Source organism: Gallus gallus, chromosome 15, assembly GCF_016699485.2.
Source record: "Gallus gallus isolate bGalGal1 chromosome 15, bGalGal1.mat.broiler.GRCg7b, whole genome shotgun sequence".
NCBI classification, from domain to species: Eukaryota; Metazoa; Chordata; class Aves; order Galliformes; family Phasianidae; genus Gallus; species Gallus gallus.
In genome coordinates, this window is record NC_052546.1 from 4019077 (window position 1) to 4039549 (window position 20473).

The window sequence follows — 20473 nt, forward strand, 5'->3', positions numbered from 1 at the left end:
CTTCTAGATTTCAGTTCTTGCTTTTTAAACCTGCTACTTTTATTGTAAGTTCCTAAATATGATTTTTTAAATGTAGGCACTTCTTATAGATCAACAGTATTTGCTAAAAGTGCATCACAGACAAAATAAATATTTTCACTGTACTAAATGTGACTTGGATCAGTCTTCTGGAAAACTGATATTCACAGATAATTCTATATAGGTAGAACATGTTGCTGGCATCTGTTACCTCTTTTCTCTGAAAGTGTCCTTGAAAGTGGTTTTCCACTAAGAAATGCTTTGCAGATACTGCACTGTTGCACCTGAAATTTGCAGTCACTTTAGTGAAGGCATCAAATTTTGTGAAGGAGAAACTACCTTTTAAAAGTCAGTAATTGCCAGAAGCATAAGATGAAGACTGAGATATCACTGTCACTGTTTATTCTGAGCAAGTTATTTAGTTCATAGCAAACTAAAAGAGCTCATGCTAGCAGCTCAGGCAAATCGCTGAAAGAATAAGCTTAAAGGTCTCCTTTCCCTTCTGATCACCTATCCTATGGTTGTCCACAGAGTGAGCACTGGTAAATTGTTGTGTGAAGAATACAATGATTTCAGCTTACCCTCATCCGAAGGATAGTGTGTGAACAAGGAAAGAAGCACTTAAAAACTGGTGCAGTAACTTGAAAAAATCTTACTCATCAGGAAAAAGCTGATGCCTCCTGAGAAGTCTTAATACTAGGGACTTTTAAAAATGCCTCCTATAAGAATATTTCATTACTTCTTTATGCTGTTCAGATATTTAAAAATAACATTAACTTATTACAAATAATTCTGACATTAATGTCCCATATGCTGCTTTGTTTGGCACACCACTTCTGTCAGTATTTTATGTACAGCCTAATACATAATATAGTGGAGAATATCTGTCCAAGTCTAAATACAAATGTTGATTTCTCAATATGTACATATTTTGCCTATTCCATCTGTATTTGTTTAGACTGCTTACAGGCAAAGCAAAGTGTTGACTTGAAATGATTTGTCTATGACCAGTAGAAATGTCCAGAAATAATATTCTTGTCAGCACCTATTTAACTTACCTACGGACCTTACCACACTTTAACTGTCTTGGTTAAATCCTCTTAGCCTCTTTTATGAACATTCCCTGTTACTTCTTTTTTGAGCAGTCTGTTGGTGAAACATTGTACCCAATGGTAATTTGTCATATTTTGAAACCTTGCATTGCAAGTAATCAAAAGCAGTGTTCAGCACAAGGCATTGTTCAGTTATGTTCTGCTACGAAGAACAGGTGGTTACAGAAATTCTTCAGTGTCTTGTCCCAAACTTCATTAGGTATAGAATACTACCTATGACTGATTGTGATGCAACTGATCCTAGGATTTTTGGTGGCTATTTCTTAATTGATTTGCAAATGTTATTGGCTTTGTGAAAATTGTATGTGGTTTTAGGACAGATCACAGAGTTTGACCATGAGTATATTATACAGAGAAAAGAGAACAAAATATCTTACCTTGATCTAGTGCATCAGATACATGCATGTATCTGATTCCAGACCTAGTCAGATTTAATGGAAATCATTAAGCACTTCAATTTACCCACTGATATCATTATTTCAGAGGGAAGATAAAATAGGTGCTGGAAAAAGGAATGCTTTTCTCATCACGGGTACGTTTTGCGTGTTGAGCTGTTTCATCTGTTATGTTTCCGTATTCAATTCAATATTGCTTCCTCCCTGCATGGAGAGAGTTAAATCAAAGTGGGCTGTAAAGGGGTTGTTAAAGGACTAAACAGGAAATGTAAAACAATGACACAGATAAGAATAGCTTCAGATACATAGCTTCAAAGTAGTTAAGATAATTATGGCTGGGTCATCACTTAAAGAAAAACTAATGAGCTGGCTCCATGGAGGCTAGAATAGGTACTCTTCCCAATACTAAGTGGGAGATGAAAGAAGTGTGAAACCTCAAAGAACTAGAACAGGGAGGGAGCTTTGGGTGAGCCGAGAGAGGTTTCCCAGAATATGTCAGTTACAGAGCTGACAGGCTGGGAAGACTCGCAGTCTGAAAGAATGTGCTGTAAGCAATGTAGGCTGTTCCTCCTGAGAGGGAGACTAATCTGGATTTATGTTAATTATAGTTAGAACTCTAGCCAGGAAATGTGCATGTAGAAATTTTTTTCCTTATTTTTCTTTCCCATTGTTTAACACCTGGGCCTGCAGTTGTTTCTTCGAATTAGTGAACAAACAGTATTTTGCTGTTAATTTAGTGTGGTATTTTTTTTTTCAGTCTTTCTAGTCTCTCTAGTAGTCACCAGAATCAAAGCTCCTTCAGCAACCAAACCCGAGTTGAACATATTGAAGTAATCCTAATGGATACTCAGGAAGTGTTACCCAGCTACAAAGAACACTGCCAAATTTCTTTTTAGGAAAGTAAGCACCCTGGGCCTAACACCAGCACAAAGCCATAACCTTGAAGGGACAACTTTCAGTAACAGCTGTGCTTCCTATGATGGGTCAAAATGTTCTGTGAATTTCTAAGAAGATTTGCTATTGAGTGACTAGCAGCTCTATAGTAGGGGCTGGTGCTAGCCCAGTATTGATTTGTGTACATATTGTTAGGCACACTCACTTATGTTTTTCAAGATAATTAGCAGTTTTCATGGGAGTTTATGTCATACACTGTTGAATCTGAGATTCAATTATTCTGACCATATTATTGTAAAAATAACTAAGGCATAGGGTAAAAATGGGCGTTTTGTGAACTTCTCCCTCAACAGTAGCTGATGACCACTGAAGGACCAGTGAATAGAGCAAGGAGGTAGGTGTTCAATGTACCATCTCTGCAAATCATTGTTAACTTATTTTTACAAATACCTTCAACTAGACAGAGAAATGTTATGATTTCAAGAGGAAAAAATTTCTCTAGACAATTGCTTTCATTATTTTTTAAATCAGAACACAGGGAAGAACTGGGACACTTTCAAGATCTTTGTGTGGTAACAGTTTTTAAGGTTTTTATCATACTTTACAGGGGATCTACTAAGTTTATTCTAGTTCAGCACTGAAATGTGTATACTAAACTAGGATCTTGTGATCCTGAAATACAGCAGCTGCTCTCCCTCTTCTGTTTTTGAGAATCCAGTGCAGTCCTAGCTAGCACTTGAATAGAGACTTGTCAACAAGACACAAGGCTTAAATGAAATAAATGATCGTTGAGGGACATCAAAATGCAGAGAAGTATTTTTTTTAGACTCATTATGCTATTGCTTGTATACTTCTACACTTTGCCATAAGTGATCAATTTAGGCAATCCTCAGTGTGACTACTGTGATTATATAGCCAATCTGAGATGAGATAAAACAAACATCAGTGATTTTGTCATGATTACATGATCTTTCAAGTTATAGCCATATCTACTGAATCGTGCTGTGATAGAAGAATCTGCTCTCCTGGATCCAAGACCTTTCTTCTATAGATCATTTACTTTTACTAGAAGACATTCATGTGTCTCAGGCTGAATGCATCTTTTTTTAAGTGGTTTCTTCTCTATCATGGCTTTTCTTTTTTTTAGTATTGTTATTATAAGCTTCCATAGAGATAACATTTTTAATTGCCTATTCTATGTTAGCTACATAGCCTGTTCCTCAATTCTATTACAGAACGGTCTGCAGAGTCACCAGGGTATAAGAATCTGATTAGAAAACTTGGTGCACTGTCTTTTTAGAAAGTATCTTTGTTTTTCATAGTGGAGGAAAATGAACCATCTAGTGAAGCTGTAATACACATAACTAATTTGAAATTTCAATGACTGCTTACTTATTCAAACACTTATCCCTAGAGAGGAGAATTGAACAAACTGTCCTTACATTCCTCCAGTATCTCTTGCCAAGACATTTTAGGAGTAGATGCAACCCAAGGGTTATAGAACTAAAAGCTATTTAAACCCAAGTAACATTTTTCAGCAGGACTAGCAGCTCTAAAGGATGGGGAGAAAGATGAGGTTTTCTGAAACTGCAGTGTAAGTTACACAGAGTAGGGAAGGAAGCTGGGGAATGCAGTAAGGTTTCCACATCTTATAATTCTTTACAGCATTTTTTTTTAACCATAGAAGATAAGTACTTCATTCTTTATATCATTGAGGAGACTGTTATGGAGAACCCACGATAGCTTATAGGCCTTGAAAGGGCAGTAATTATCTGTTGCCCTGCTCTTGATAATGTTCTTGTGGGGATATTCTTGTAGGGAAACCATTAAATTCTGGAGTAAGGCAACCACAACTTCTTCGGTAGACCTGAAGACACTTCATGAGGAAAGCTTTTCTCACTGTCTTTTACATGAGTGAAAATTCTGATCTACCCAGGGTGCATAATGAACTCTGATATTTACTACTATTTTTTTATTTTACAAGAAAGTGAGGAATGGTCAGTAAATCTACACTATTTAACTAACTGATGGAGAATTAAGGTGTGGCACTTCCACTGGCTACTGCAAAATAGTTGCCCTCTTGACCTAATTTAATACAGCAGACCTACTGAGATGGGCAACAGGGTATCTGAGAGAACAATATACTAGGACAAAACTGTGTCTAAGAATCTCTTGTTCTCAACATTTAAATTCATCAGATGATGAGCAAGTTATCAAAATATGTATTCCCCCAGAGAAGCATCCTTCCCTGTAATTCATCCCTCCTAGGAGAGGAAGTTACATACCATCTACCATTTTTGCTCCCCTCTGTTAGAGCAGTATTTTGAATGTTTCTTTGAATATCACCTTTTCTTCCACAGTTCCACTTGTTCCTTCCCATACTTCCCATATTCCTCACCATAGAAATACCTTCTGACTGTGAAGCCAGGATTTAATTCTTCCTTCTAATCTTTTTTTTTTCCAGAGACTTGATATTACTTATGCTAAGGTCATGTGTTTTTTTGTTGACTGACAAATGTAATGAGACAGCAATTGGAGCAACTCAATCCTTCTCTATGAGAAATAATGGCCATTGTCACAGATTGCGACTTCTTATGCTAATTTCTGAGACAAAATGAAGTGAGATTTACAGTTCTGTATGTTAATCTCACATATTTAAAATTTGATCTTCCTAAGATATTTTAGATAATTACCACTGACTTACCCAAAAACTCCACAGCCTATTGCAATACTGTACTGTTGAAAAAGTATGAAAAAAATGGCTGCTGTGTTACAACAGTTTTAACTGATGGCATATTAACCTTCATTACTGTATGTGTAAGCTTTTGGCTGAGTGAGTCACTGACTGAATAATAATGTTTAATAATCTTTTGTCAACGGTAGTATCTCATCTGGATGGTTATCATAATAAAGACAGTAATTGTTTTTTCAAAGTAGCCATTAGAGAATTCTGTAACTGCTACCATACTAATTAGAACATTCAAGATTAATTTCAGGAATAGCATTCCCTAAGAGTTCAGTCACAGGGGACACTCATTTAGAAAGAAGTAAATTGTTGTCCATATTGATAAAGGCTGGTCCCCATTAGATGAGATACTGTGTACACTTAACTTTATTAAGTGCTATGGTGAAATGAGACAAACTAATGAACTCACTTTTCCAAAGTCATTGATCCACCTGGAAACTAAAGAATGATTTCCTTAGCCTTCTGTAATGGCCAGTTCCCTAAAATCTACTGTGTTTCAGATATGTATCATTAGAAGAAAATAATTCCTTATTTTCTGAGTGTGTAGCTACTGCAGGTATACCTCTGGGAAAGATCCAGGTGTGAGAGTGGGTGACAGGCAACTTTTCCAGATGTACTTGGTATAGGCAGATCAAAAACCTGCTTAATATATTAAGACTGAATTGCACAGGCAGTTTCCTGATTTTTCTCATACAGCTCAAGTTCCAATGCAGGCAAAAAGAAATCTGCCTCCTTTTGAAAACAAAGCAAGCCCTAGATTCATCAGCTGTGGACAACTGTGAGATCACAGGGAAAGAAACAAATGGCATCATTCATTCATTGTGAATGCTTGGGACAGAATAGCAGAAAGGACAGGACATGACTGTTACAAACTGTGGTAATTTGTGCTAACTATTTTTTTAAATCTGCTACATTTACCAGAACTATAAAATCACTGAGAGACACCAGATGGTGCTATTGTAAATGGTCTTACTACTTTTGATGACCTGCTGATATTGCAGTTTGCTTTTGGAGAAATGTTTATGGTCAGCTGTGATGTTTCAGTTTTGAAAGCTGAATATACTCCCAATGAAAGTCTGCTTTGGACTGACAGGACAGAACTAATTAGTTTTTAAGTGGAACCAATGGTCTCTGAACCAAAAGAAAATTGGTCTTGCCCAAAAGAAATTCCTGACTTCAAATTCCTATGAATACAAGGGAAGGTGAGATCCATGCCTGGATGGATCTCAGGCTTACTTGAAAGCTACCTTTCTGCTCAGCCAAAAACATGCCATGTGGTACAGTATGATTTGGAATAGTCTAATATGTTCATAAACAGAAGTTCCAAAAACTGTAGAACTGGTTGTCATCTATGTAGATTAATGTGAAAGTGATGCCTCATATTTACTTCCATGGAAACCGCAACAAATGCCAAGAGCACAATAACACTATTTAATAGAGCAAATTCTCAGCTAAAAAAATACTATTTTTCAACATAGTCACCACCATTAGCTGTGCATTTTGCCAGCACTGATCAAGAGAGTGCACATTTTGCTCATTAAAAAAAAACTGCATGGCCATCTGGAACATGGCTTGTCTTTCACATCATGGTCACCAACTGCTGAAACACACCAAACTCACTGTGGTCATGTCCACTGTTTGGTCTTCATGAATGTTCAGTAAGTGTCAGTGAAGGTCAATGGGTGCCACTTCCTCTGCATTGAAGAATTCAGCTCCACACATTTGCTTCATATGTGCTTCCATGTCAGATGCCAGTGTGTCAGACTGTCACTCTGCTGCCATATGTTGCACAGAAAATATGTGATGTGATATTGGTGGGAAGCTTCAGCCTCTACTGCCTCACTGTCAGTATCTACCTCTGATGTTGTGGAACAACATAAAATAGAAGACATTACTTTGGGAGCAGTGCTTGTACAATTTGAGCAATAGTTTGAATTCTTTTCTTGTTTTAGGACTGTGGAGAAATTGTTTAAGCCATCATTTTAAATCAAACATGCAAAGCAGTTGATTAACTTGTGACTGCACTTATGATCTTGTCATGGTTTTATGATTTTTGTTTATCGGTATTCCACATCATAACATCATGCAGTGTACTGGGAGTTAAAGAGCAAATGCTCTAGTTCCAGGTACTTGTCTGGAAGAGAAGAATGACTATGTTCCCCAGAAGACTGTTTGAGTACTGTTATCATTCCTGCTCAGGGGAAACATATAAGGCCTGTAGGTCACCTGACCTGGGTCGTCTTCTCTTCTTGTCTTGTTGTGCTTGCTTTCAGATGGTCTCACTGCTGCTCCTGACTGCACGCAAGGCTTCAGTATTAGTGTAAGGTCTTTAGCTCTCAGACAATCCTTCTCTCAATTATATTTGATTTTATTAACAATTATATTGAATTATATTGTATTGTAGTGTGTCATCGTGCATTCCAATACTATATTTAGTAAATTAGTTTGTTTCTCCTCAGGTCGTTGCCACTGTTTTTTTAATTATTTTTTGTGGGGAGTCCCCTGTTTCCCTTTTCCAGAGGTGCGGATTTTGCAAAGAAATCCCTCTGCCCCACTAGTCACGGAACCAGGCTGGACCAGCCTGTAAACTGTTTAAAGATCTGCAAAGTTTCCATCACACTGCAGATCACATGAATGCAGTAAATAATACCCACTGAGAAATACAATTTTTTTAAATCTGTAAATGTAAAATGTACAAGCTAAATACATGGTGATCCTCTTTAGAGTGAGAGAAAATTGGACTTTCTCATGCATGGAAGTGTTCATATTACCACTTGCTGTACAGCACCTTTAGAACAGCCTTATTCTTCTCAATAGCTCTCAATTTTCTTTTAAAATGCAGAAGACATGCACATGAGTACTACATTAAATTTTCTACATGTGCTGTGCTGATGTGCTGTCAGGTCCCATTGCCTGAATATTAATCCCTCTTTTGATGTATGAAACTTTACATTTCAGAGGGCCTTACTTTTATTGCCAGATTTGCCTCTGACTGAGGTTCTCATAGTGTTCTCCTCTGCTTGTGATGTGGTGTTGACTCCTCCGGTTTTCAGTGAATTCACAAACTTTCTTGCTTACTCTCCCTGACCCAAGCAACCAGATGCAATCTGAGTATATACATGAGAGAGAACTAGCTGAAGGAGACGTGGGTAAAAGTACCACAGTAGGGCTGTTATCTTCCAATAGGGAGCCATTTCAGCTTTTATTTCATGTTATTCCTATTGTAGAAATAGAAATGTCATCTTTGGATTTTTTTCATTTGTAAATCACAAAATGAGCTGTAGGTTTAAAAAAAAAATGATTTCAGAAATACTGGAAAACAACACAATTAGTGTTATGTAACTTCTTTCCACAGTCTGATCTTACAGGATAGCAGGAAATAGGAAATACAGTTGAAGATGATTCATTTTGTCTGAAACAGGTGTTCCTCAATTTGAAATATAGCATCTCAGCCAGGCAAATGGAACTGTGGTAGGTGTCAGATGCAGTTACATTTGCCTGACAGATATGCCATGCTTTGGAATAACATTACTGCTAATGATAGCCTACTGTTGATGTGTAGTTCTTTGTTTTGTTGCTGATGTAGAGCAATAAGATCTGCTTGGTGCATCCATTAGCAGTAAAGCTTTGTGTGTGTGTGGTATTGCTAAATTGAATTATAATGCAAAACACAGACTGCATCCTCACTTCATTTTTCAAGCTTTGCCTGTGCAGTCTCAAAAACAACTGTTAATAAAGCAAGATACTTTCCTCCATGGAGCTAAGCCACCTGATTTATTTCCCTTTAGGATAGCAACTTCCTGTGATTGACCTTTGAGCACAGCTGAAGTTGCACCCCCATGCAACAGGCCAGCCTTTGTGTATGGCTACAACACTGAAGGCTGGTGCCAATACTAATTGCACTAGGGCCAGCAGCCACTGCCATCTCTCTGAAATGTAAAGATTTCTTTCTTGGGTTATGGAATGATAAAACACCAATCTTTTTGTATTTCTTTACAGAATGCTAGTGTAGCTTTGCATTTTATTTCTTCTGTGTAATGAAATCCTTTATCATTAAGGTAAATACTTATTTCCATAGCAAGCAATGGAATAGATGTAAAACACCATATTCTGGACAGATCACACAGTAAGATTCATCCAGATGTCCACAACTGAATGCACTCTAAACCCAAGATTTAAGCTTTATAATGGAAAATGCTCAGTAGATGTTTTGTGAGGATAAAAGATAGGGAGAGCACAGGAGTTACATTAAGTAGAGACACAGGAACTGATATTTCTTCACCCTTGTTTGGTGAGCGTAATTTGATGAACATTTTCCCATGTTGGCTAGTATATTCTTAGACTGATTTGTAAAAAGCACTGGAAGTAGATACAGTTCTCCATTCTTTATTGACCATGAGTTACATACTAGAATTACAGCTCAGTCATTGCTCTGCATGTGGACCAGTTCTGTAGCAGTGCAGAATGTTGAAGTTAGAGACCTGGCAAAGAAGGATATTTTGATAAAGGAAATAAGGACTTTTTAAAATGATTCTTTATCTTGTAAGGTGACAGTACAGGGTTGGTGGGTATTTTTCTCTTTTTTTTTTTGTAGTGGTTCTCTGTAGGAATTCTTGTAAATTGTCCTGAGATGCCTTTAAGGAATTTCTCATTTCTGCAGCAGGAGGTAAAAAGGATGGGAATGTGATTATAAACAAAAAGTAGTATTCTATTCCAGTTTGAAGAACTTATGCAATTAGACTTTAAATGTCAAACATTATGCTATCAAACTCTCACCATCTGAGAAAGTACGTGCTCATATTGGCTAGGAAAGTTGACTTCTATTGTGGTTGAGGAATCTGTATATGTAAAGAATGTAAAGGTGACTGACAGCAAGAGAAAATAAAGAGGACACGTACATTGTTGAACTGCTTTCTTTAGCAATAGATAACTGCACTGAGAGTAGCCTAAAGGCATGGGTTGTCTTGTTTTGATTAGGCATAGTAATTTGCTATCTATCTTATGTGAGGCTCTAATGACTTGTAACTGCAAATAGACTGATTTGCTAAACATACTGATAGCACCAGCCAGAGTGAATGTTGAGGGACTGACAGCTTCAAAATCAGCTTCTGAAAGCAGAGAAGTTGCCACTTCTAAGTTGCACCTTCTCTCTTGTGTGCACACATACATGTGCCTTCCAGCTAACAATGAATGAATTAATGCAGAACAGAGAAACTTAAATAGCACTGTATTCCTCATGGGAGAACCTGTATGTTCAGTTCTTCATAATGTCTGAATTAAAATGACTCAACGTTCCTGCAAAATTTAAAGTCTCATGAAAGCCTTTAAATGCAGTTAAAATGAAGTTGAGGGAAAAAAATCCATTTTTGTTTTTTTAATCATAAAGAAACTTTAACACATAGATGAATATAATTTGAAAACGGCTGCTTGACAGTTTAACATAAACAATTCCACTGATGAAAGCACAATATGGGGATAATTATCTGTTCAAATAAATCTGCTTGAAGCTAATGAGCATTTGAACAATCCATTAAGGAGTCATTTTTTTTCTGTGCAATTTTCTTTGGTAAGCAAAAATGACACATCCAAAACTTTTATTAAGTATACAATTTCCTCTCTATATTGTTGCATCTTCTACAGAGTTTCGTTTTCCAAAAAGGCATTGCATCTGCAGCAGAAAGGATAGAGCTTGATCCTACACAGCAGCTTGACACAAGGACAGTTGCTGGAGCTAAAATTCAATTCACAAGTGATCCAGTGCTTCACACTGATGTTGCAGCTTGCAGATGTAGTTCAGGGAGGGGAGACTACAGAGCTCTTCTTTGGAGGTTTTATCTTGCTGAATGGAACAGTTCCGTATGACTGTGTAGTAATTTTAACTAGCTAGCAGGATTCACAGAACCTCTGCCCTTTCTTTCAGCTGGTCCTGTTCCACTCTTAATTTTTACTGTGTTGCCCTTCTATGTTTGGTTGGTGAATTGTTCCTCAGAAAATGTCTACAGCCATAGAGGTAAAATTTGGGTTTACTTTAAAATCCAAAAGCGTCTGCCAGTTCAGCCACTGACTGTCAAACCACTTGATTTTGGCTCTTAGAAGGAATGCTTATTATTGTATACAATTCTTGAGTATGTGTGCTTTCTAATCACTTGAATAACTACTGTAAATATTCTTCTTAGGGGAAAAAAAAGCCTTTTACTTTGAAAATCCCAGATTTTACATATATCTAGACTTACTAAAAAAAAAATACTGAAGAATTGAAAAGCTAATGAAGTGCTAGGTTCTGTACAGTGAAAAGTTAATGTGCACCTCCTCATGTTCACACTGAACCACCAAAAGTTGCTGCATAGAGAAACCAGCTTTGGAATGGACAACAACTGACAAGGTTTTCATCCCTGAGGTTGTACTGGATTGGTGCAATGTGCCTTGCATGATTTCTGTCCTGTCATTTTGGTATAAGGGTAGAATAATTCATATGCGTCTCTGTAGACACACAAATACATTTTTTCACTCTGTTTTGGATATGTAGGCCTTGCAGAAGGGTGAATTTTACTGTGCACAGTTTTGGTTTTTACCGGATACTGCAAAGGGATTTCTTAAACTCAAAAGAAGCATATCCAGCTTCATCTAATTCCCAATGAGAAAAAGCTAAAAGCCCTTACAGCAACAGCAGATGATGCTTTCTCCCTCTTTCTGGTTAAGACAAGACAAGGCTCCAGTGGTCTAATGTGTTTAGAATTGGATATAGATTTTTAAGATTGGATATAGATTTTTTTTTAAAAGAAGGTCAGGAAATTTAATTTAATTCTTGACACCTACTTGGTCATAAGGAACTATTTATTAAAAAAAACATAAGAGATTTTAAACTGAACTGAGTTAATTCCAAAATGCACTTTTTTCTTTACATGAGAAACAATTTGTTTGTTTTTTTTCAAACTTACATTCAAGAAAATTGACTTCTGTGGTCACTGAGACGTTGAAATTACATCTGCTGTAGTGATTTTTAATTACATAGAAGCTTCACTTGCTATGACAAAAAATACGCATATATGATGGAAGAATACCCTAAACCTTTTTTTTTTTTGTAAAGAAAAACAGCAGAAGCTTAACACCTTAAAAATCTGTTAAGGTAAGTTTCTCAGATCTGGAAGTGTGCGCTGTAAATATTTCTGCTCAACATTTTGCCCTGGGGATCTAACTTTCTATTATTAAATATACTGAGGTATGCTTGTTAAAAATATGCCTGAAATAGCCATTCACTGGCACTTTTAGGTTTAAAATATATTTTGTCCTCCTACCATTTGCTACTCCACAGTAATTTTATTTTGGAAGGCTTTGGGAGTTCTTTTCTCAGCCATTACAGTATGGAAAAAAATAAAGTTGTCCTGTAAAAAGGAAATACATTTGTTGATCAGATGTTCCTTATTTGTCAGCAAAAAATAATCCAAAGAACTGAAGCCAACTCTTTATTAGGGAAGTAGGCATATTCCTTTTTATGCCAGAATAAATCACCAGGTAAGAAGCAATGTGATAATTCTACTGTAAGACCCGGTTTTATTTGCATCATGTTTGCATGGTTAAAAGCTAATAATAACTTGATTATAGACTTTTTTTAATGAATACTCTTCAACCTAATCATTTCTGAGAATGACTAGTTGAAGAGAACAACTGTAGTGATTTTGTAGGACCCTGAGCATTAGTATACAAAAAAAAACCAACCCAGTGGGGTCTGTTTTCTTTGATTTCCAGTAGCCAGCTGGACTGTTCTGATATGAGTGAGTGAGACTGCTCAACTCATTTGCAACAGGACAGATCCAAACATGTTCTCTGAAAATAAACTACAGGCATCACCAAGTACTGATGTTAGTAGGTACAGTTCTGTTCATTTCGATAACAACTAAAGATCTGGAGCAACATCTGTCTTAAGTTCTGCATAACTATGACCAAGAAGATCATGGTAGTAATCAGATGTTGTTGTAATAGCTGTTGTAACAAATGTCAGATGGAGAAAGGCATGTAAGGATATAGTATTTTCACCTGAATAAAACCTCTCTCTATTCACAGTCATTTATCAACCTGGTCCTGATGTAGGTTTCCATTGCTGTTTTTTCTATAACTGATTAACATCAGATTTTATTTCTACCTTTTTTTTAACACTTTCATACATCTATCATATACATATACAGCACTCAAGCACTGGAGAATATAATGCTTAGCACACAGTAAATAAGAAATATTTACTGTATTGTGCTCTTGTATGGGAACAGTTGAGTCCCAGCCAGAAGCACTGATTGAGCACCTGGGGAAAGGACTGGGACAGCCCTGGGAGCACAGGTGAAGACAATTCACCTGTGACACTGGAAGGGGTGGAGCCTGGCTGCACCTCTCTTAGACCCCATTTAAGGACTGACTGCCACTGGGGAAGGGTCTCTGGCTGGAGATCCCTCTCTTGTGGAGTTTTCCCTGCAAGCCTAGATCTTCAGGGATGGGTGAGCTCCTTTCCTTTTTCCTTTGTAACACCTTTCTATCTTGCTGGTGCCTTTACTACTACACTCCTTTATTGCACTACTAACCTTTCTAATTGTAACAGTTCTAAAATAGAGGACCTGGTAAACAGCTAAACTTGCAAATTTTGAAAAAAAAAACCTGTCTATTCTGTTCTCATATTAAAATAGAGTTTCAGATTGGAAATAGTAAGTAATGTAGGACCCTTGAATCCTAAATCTAGCTATAAATGTGGACAGTTACTCAAAAAATCAATGGTATTCCCTGTCTTTATTTTTAATATTCTTGTTGCTACTAGGTTATATGGAGTAAAGGTGACTTCACTGGGTAATGATGTCTGCTTTTACTAGGGCTACTTTTGGGGCGCCCGGCTCACTGCAAAGCATATGCACTAAAGTTAGTCCCTTTGAATCCTAAGGGCTTGGAAAGTGTAGTAAAAGCAGCATATTTTATGTGAGTGCTGAAGGTAGTGGCCATGGAGGAGATAAGGTAGAACAAGTGGTTCTGAGAGCACCGGGTGATATTGAATTCTTTACTGGTGTGAATGGAATTCATTGAAGGCTTCTTGAAATAAAGGGAGGAAATCACAAACTAGTGTGTTCTTTCCATGAAGGTGAGCATTATAATCACAAACTGTGCTGCAGCTGAAGGCTGGGGAAAATCTTAGAAGTATTTACTCTAAAATGTTGACAGCTAAATGTAATAATAAAGGCCTTGACTGAAGAATGTCACTGCCTTCCTCCTCCTACTGCTGTTATGTGGGAGTTTGGAGCAGTTTATTATGTGGTGACCTATTTTCTACTTTTCATCTATTGACTGGGAAGAAGAACTCTTTATTTTATTTAATTCTTGCCTTTGTCAAGCTGTCAGTGGATCTAACACCAGCTGCTAACAGAGACAGCTCACTAGAATGTCTTAGGTGCAGGGGTGAAGTTGTTTCTTACATCTAGGGGTGCAGATACACATAATTCCCCTTCTCTCAGCTGCTAGAAGCTATAATCCTCAGTTTTGATCAGATGGCTCTTGAGAAGTTGTCAGTACATCTGTCAGTCAGAGGATGTTGAAAAGGATACATGAGAGATAGAGAAGAATTTGTGATACTATGTGTCAAAGTCTTACTCTAAGGCCTGTACTGACTGAACAAGGCTTTCTTTTTTAACATTCTTCCCTGCGGGGACCTTTATTCCCTACTCTGGGAGTTTGAGAATGGGTGAGAGAATTTCAGTCTCCTGGTTTCTAATCTCTGGGCTGACAAGGCTTGCAATGTGACCTTGAGTACTTTATTTAAACTCTCAACATTAAATTCACCACTATTTTTGATCTATGCAACCTCAGTGTCATTATATTGGGAGTGTAACTTGTTTTCCATTCCCTAACAAGTAATCCCAAGATCAGTGTGTGTTTTTCTCATATTTTGCAGGAAAAACTACTTTTTGTTGTTTATTTTTTTCCTAGAAGACTCTATTTCAAAGTACAATCAGTAGCCAAGCACTAGGGTCTATATACATCCTAAGGATTTGGACCTCAATATTTTTGGTAGGACTGTGGATGAAAACGAAGGCGTAACTATAGACCTACAGGCAGAGTTACCCTATGTATGGCATTAGCTGTATGGAAAGAAAAAGGCTTGCTGGCTTGACGCAGGCATCCTGTTTTCCCTCCTAATTTCTTAGGAATCAAAACATAGTTTTTTTTCTTTTCCAGGCATCTTCTTGAATCTCTCATTTTCCTGAACAAGTGCAATGATGAGAGATCTTGTTGGACACAGAAGAGAAGAGAGACAATATTTGTCTGGTAAGTTATATGGCTGCTTTCTTTTTTTCTTCATTTTTGAATATCTAATTCTAAAGGTGAAGGATCTGCCCATGATCCAGAGACAGTTTTTGTCTTGTTACAAGTCTTACTGCTCTATCAGAATGTTGCAGTTCAACAGTCCCACAGCATAATAAAGATGGTATTTTTCACACTTACTGTTCCCTGTAGTTATCTTCTCTTTCTATTTAATCGATAGAGATTTTAGCAATTGCACTATTGGCTATAGCCAAGGTTGCTATTTGAATGCTTACACTGTTAGATCAGGAGAATAATAATTTTTACATGTTTGTACATCTCTTGATATGCTGAACAGGAAACAGAATCATCAGAGCATTTATCCCCAAGGGAAGAGATGAATAAAAAAAACTGCAGTTGTCTCTGCTTCCTATTGAATTTTGTTTCTGATTCTTTGCTGCCACCACCACCAAGATGGTGGCCACCAGTATGGTCTTTGCTCTATAGCATTAGAGTTGAGAATGAGAGTTTTAGAGCAGAAAAGGGGGGGGGGGGGGGAACCACCAGCTGATCTTTATTTTGAATGTGGTTTTGCCACACCTCTACTTGGAGTAAGTAACCCAGAGTTACAGTCTTCCTATGTTTTCAGTGATGTGTTGACCTGAAAATGTTTATTAAATCTATCCCTCTGGAGACATTTTAATGATGGAATCATGTGACAAAATCTGTTTTTCTTTGTTCTCATGGATATGTTTGCTGCTTGTAATAATCATAGTTTAATTTTTAAGAATGTTTTTTTTGCAAACCAGGCTTTCAAATAGAACTTGTCAGATCTCCATATTTGGAATTGGAAGTTCACTGGGGTATATTCCTAGATTTCTGGATAAGAAATATAAAATGAAATATTGATTACTTTGAAAAAGTGAAAATGAAATCTGTTACTGATCTCCTCTCTCTTCTGCTCTTTGAATGTTGTTGAATATTTTGGCATGCTTTCCAGTATATTTGATGTTAGATGAGCAAGTGTGAAATTGGGAATTTGTTGGGGAAAGGGAAGAACACCAATACTCCCATTACTGAAACAACACTAAATTACTATGACAAATATCACGAATACGGAAAGGAAGAAAAATTGTTTTCTTATCCAAGTAACTAGACACAATTTCATGTTCCATAAAAAGGAACATGACTTTAAAATGTTGATCTCTGAAACCAATTTTATCTTCAGAAGACATATAGCTCATTAAAAATATTAAAATGTATTTCTCCCTTACCTATCCCAAAATTTTTTTAACCTTTTTACATAATTGTTCCAGGTAATCACTCAGTCCTAGAAATTACACCTAAAATTCCTATTAACTCCTGCATATGCAGAATTGATGCTTTAGCTGAAAATCTTGCTGAAGTGAAGATAACTCCCTGCGGTTTCTAACTGAGAGGGGTTCCACGCTTCTTGGTTATGCACCCTATACCTCTCTGTGCATCTTTTCAAGTGTTCTAGTAAGTGTAGGAGGGATTGTACAATGGAAGGGAGGATGTCAGCCTGGGCAGCACTGTACTTTGTAGCAGGTTTGTGTGGGAATGTGGTGAGCTTGGAGAAAATTCCTTTTTGTTCTTCTTTCTAGAGATGTTTATTGGTTAAAAGCAGGAATTTGAGCCAGGAATAGTTAGGTTCTCCAGTGGTTTGTGAAGGCAACTGGTCTTCAATATAAAATAAATTACTGTGGTACCCTGGAGGTGTTCCAAGTTAACTTGGATGGGGGCCTGGGCATCCTGATCGAGTGGGTGGCAAACAGCCCATGGCAGGAGAGTTAGAACTAGATGGTCTTTAAGACCCCTTTCAATCCAAGCCATTCTATGAAATTGAAATAAAATTTTCCTTCCACCTCTTTTTATAATCTTGCCTGCTCTTGTAATAGAATGGATTGCTGTAGTAAAAAGATGTATAAGCAAGCATAAAGAAGCATGAATTCATTGACATAATGGTCAGTTTATAGAGTTCATTTTCTCAGGAGGTCATAAAATTCTGTCTATCTTATTAAGGAAAAACCTTGGTAACATTGAAAGTGTTAACAGAAGACCTCAAAATGCATTCCTTGTTTTATTCTTCCCCTTTAGATTTTTGCTCACCATCCCCTACAACTTCGCATACTTCAGTACTATTTGTGTTTCTGCTTTGTGTGAGAGAGGATGAAATGTTTAGGATTAGTATAACCCCTGAAATTACAGTGATTTTGACTGGGGTTCTTTTAGAGAAGTCTAAATTTGGATGAGCTGAGCTGAGGGAACTGACCTTTTGAATTAGCATAACTAAATGTGTTTAAAAATCTAACTCAGGCTACATTGGCACTTTTCTCTAAGGAACATGACACAGTGTCAGTACTTCTGGGTATGGTGTGCCTTTTGGTTTACATAGCTTATGTGATTACCCTGATCTCAACATGGCCTATGTTCTAGAGACTTGTTGTCCATTATGTGTTGCAGGTCAGAGGAGTGTCACAATGTTTAGGTTATTTTTATCAACATATTTTTATAAAGCATCATATATGACCTTTAAAAATCTGCAGGAAAGAAAGCAGTGCTCATCAACTCTTTTGTGCAGGCAGGATAACTGTTTTGTGACTTATTCTTCCTCTCTGAGGATTCCAAGGCTCCCTGCCAGCTGTGGCAGTTTTTCAGTATGTATTCCCACCATGCCAAACTTCCATTGTAATGTCTTAAGGTCTGAGAGAGGATGAAGATCAGTGATCCTTTCTCTTTGTGCAATAACTTCACCATTGGCTCCAAAAATCTGGTTAGCTGGCAGACAAACTTGAACATGTTGCTTGCCAGATATGCTCAGCTGTATGTGTGCCACCTGCTTATCCATGTGGGCAGACTGCCATTTACATTGCTAACAGTGTGGTGAGATGCATAATATAGGGTATAGCAGCCAGACACAAAGCTAAGAAGGTTCTCTGTCCCCCCCCCCCCTTATTTTTTTTGTCAGTTAATCTTGTATCAGTACAAATATGAACAAATTTCAGGATTATTTAAGAGCCAGTTTAAGCTAAATCAAGTCCCCCTTACAGTGAATAAGGATTGTATATGGGAGATGTGTGCTGGCTTAGCAACTTTACTCCTGAACATATGAAAGCAAAGTCATGTAACCAGCATCGAAGACACAATGGAAGACCACAGGTTTGGGGTTTTTTTTTTAACATGTACCCCCCCCAAAAAAAACTGTCTTGACATTGTTCCCACTATGATATCTAGAAGTCATCTGGGTGCAAAATAATCATTAACATGAGGACATTCAGTGAGCAGTGAGCAAATGCTGCACCATAGACAGTACATGTGAAAACTCTAAGAAGCTTGGAGTGCTTAAATCCTTGTTACTTGTAAAACTGGTGATAAAGAAAGTGTTATAAAATTAAATAAGTATTCCTAAGAAATACAAGTATTGTATCATGTCCTCCAGTGTGAAACAGCAAATGTGGCTTTGTAGCTGGAACCCTTTTTACTTACATACTGATACTTCATGAAATGCTGTAATCATTTTCCATATATAAAGCAATATTATGCCTTTTGGTTCTTAGAAATCTCTGCAGTAAACATACTTGAAACTCATTAAGTCTTACTAAACACTTCCATATTAGATAAGAGTTATTTCATATTTTAAGTAGATAAATGGGCATAGTATGCTTAAGTGACTTGTGTAAGATAGTACATCATGTTGACAGCCTCCATGGCATGTAGAGTAGCAAGTCCTCTCTTTGCAAGACAGGGAACACTGATAGATTTTCACTACAAGAACACTTCATTTTTTTTTTATCTAACCCCAAGTCCAAGGAGCATAGAGTAAATCTACTGTTTAACTGTGTTGGTTCCTTTTGCCTAATGCTTAAAGGACTATGTCATATACAGTAAATAACTGTAAGATGAAATCCCTACCAAGGTAACAAGTGCCAAATAAAATATATTAGTCAATAAAAAAACTATTAGAAAGCAAGTCCTTTTAATGTTATTTACAGTAGGCTGAAGCCACAAAACAGCAAGTAGAATGAAAGAAAATTACACCGTAAGAAGTAAAGACGCTGCTATTTTTATGGTATATGTTGGAAAATGAAGGAAAAGTAATGAGTAGGTATTGGTTGTAGCCTGTTTAATGTTGTTTCCAGAGGAAATACTCCAGTATTTGGTAGCATAAACACCAATAGGGCAGGGGAACTTACCTATTATGGTTAAAGGCTCAAACATAGAAGTCATTTTCTAACTATCTTACTCTGCTTTCCACTGCTCCATGTTTGTCAAAAGGATGTTTTACGGTGTAAGTTACTCTTTGATATGTGGAAGAATGTAGGAATTAAAGAGAATTGTGGTCAATTAATGACAATTATTGACAAGACAAATTAACAAGGCCTAACATATGACTGCTATTTAGAAGCTTCTACTTGTGGTAGGGAGGTAAACTTGATATAGTGCTGTTGCTTACTGGGGCACAAGACCACCATTGGGGAAATACAGGTTCTGTTCCCACTTTGGGCTGATTGGTGATTATGGTAATGTCGCTGTACTCAGTTTTCTGACTTGATGATGAGAAATGGTAGTTTTCTCTCCTGTAAACTGAGAGTCAATGAAAAAATTAATGTAATCACTAGGTGTCATTAAAGAAAGAAAACACTGTTATTGTTTTCAGGATCCATAATAAATCCACGCACAAAATACTACTGTTGACAAAGATTTCTTCTACTATGAAACTAAGTATATTTGCACAACAACTTAAAAGCAGGAAATCTCCCAGAGGTAAAGCTGATAAAATGTATGTATACTATGGTAGTTTAGCTTTTGGTCTGTGGCATAGATTCCTTCATAGATACACTTTCACAGAGAAAGAAATAAAAAAAATATTTATCTGGAATGTGTTATATGGTTATATGTGAAGGCTGGAGGGGATGGGGGGGAAAAGGATGGCAGCAACATTGTCACATTTAAACAGCCCAGTTTTTACTCTGGGAAAGACAAGTGTCTTGTATTTATAATTAGTACTAGGCCAC

At 37.0% G+C, this 20473-nt stretch overlaps 1 long non-coding RNA gene across 3 annotated transcripts in view; it reads left to right on the forward strand.

The window, feature by feature from the left end:
* LOC107051609 overlaps window positions 1–20473 on the forward strand; it is a 282400-nt gene that overhangs the window by 13926 nt on the left and 248001 nt on the right. For 2 of the 3 annotated variants that reach the window (XR_005840128.2, XR_005840129.2), the window contains exon 3: window positions 15372–15461. This is a non-coding gene — a long non-coding RNA (uncharacterized LOC107051609). Of the gene's footprint in view, window positions 1–13586; window positions 13652–15371; window positions 15462–20473 lie in introns of those variants that run through there. The other variant, XR_006931552.1, reaches the window with a different exon arrangement.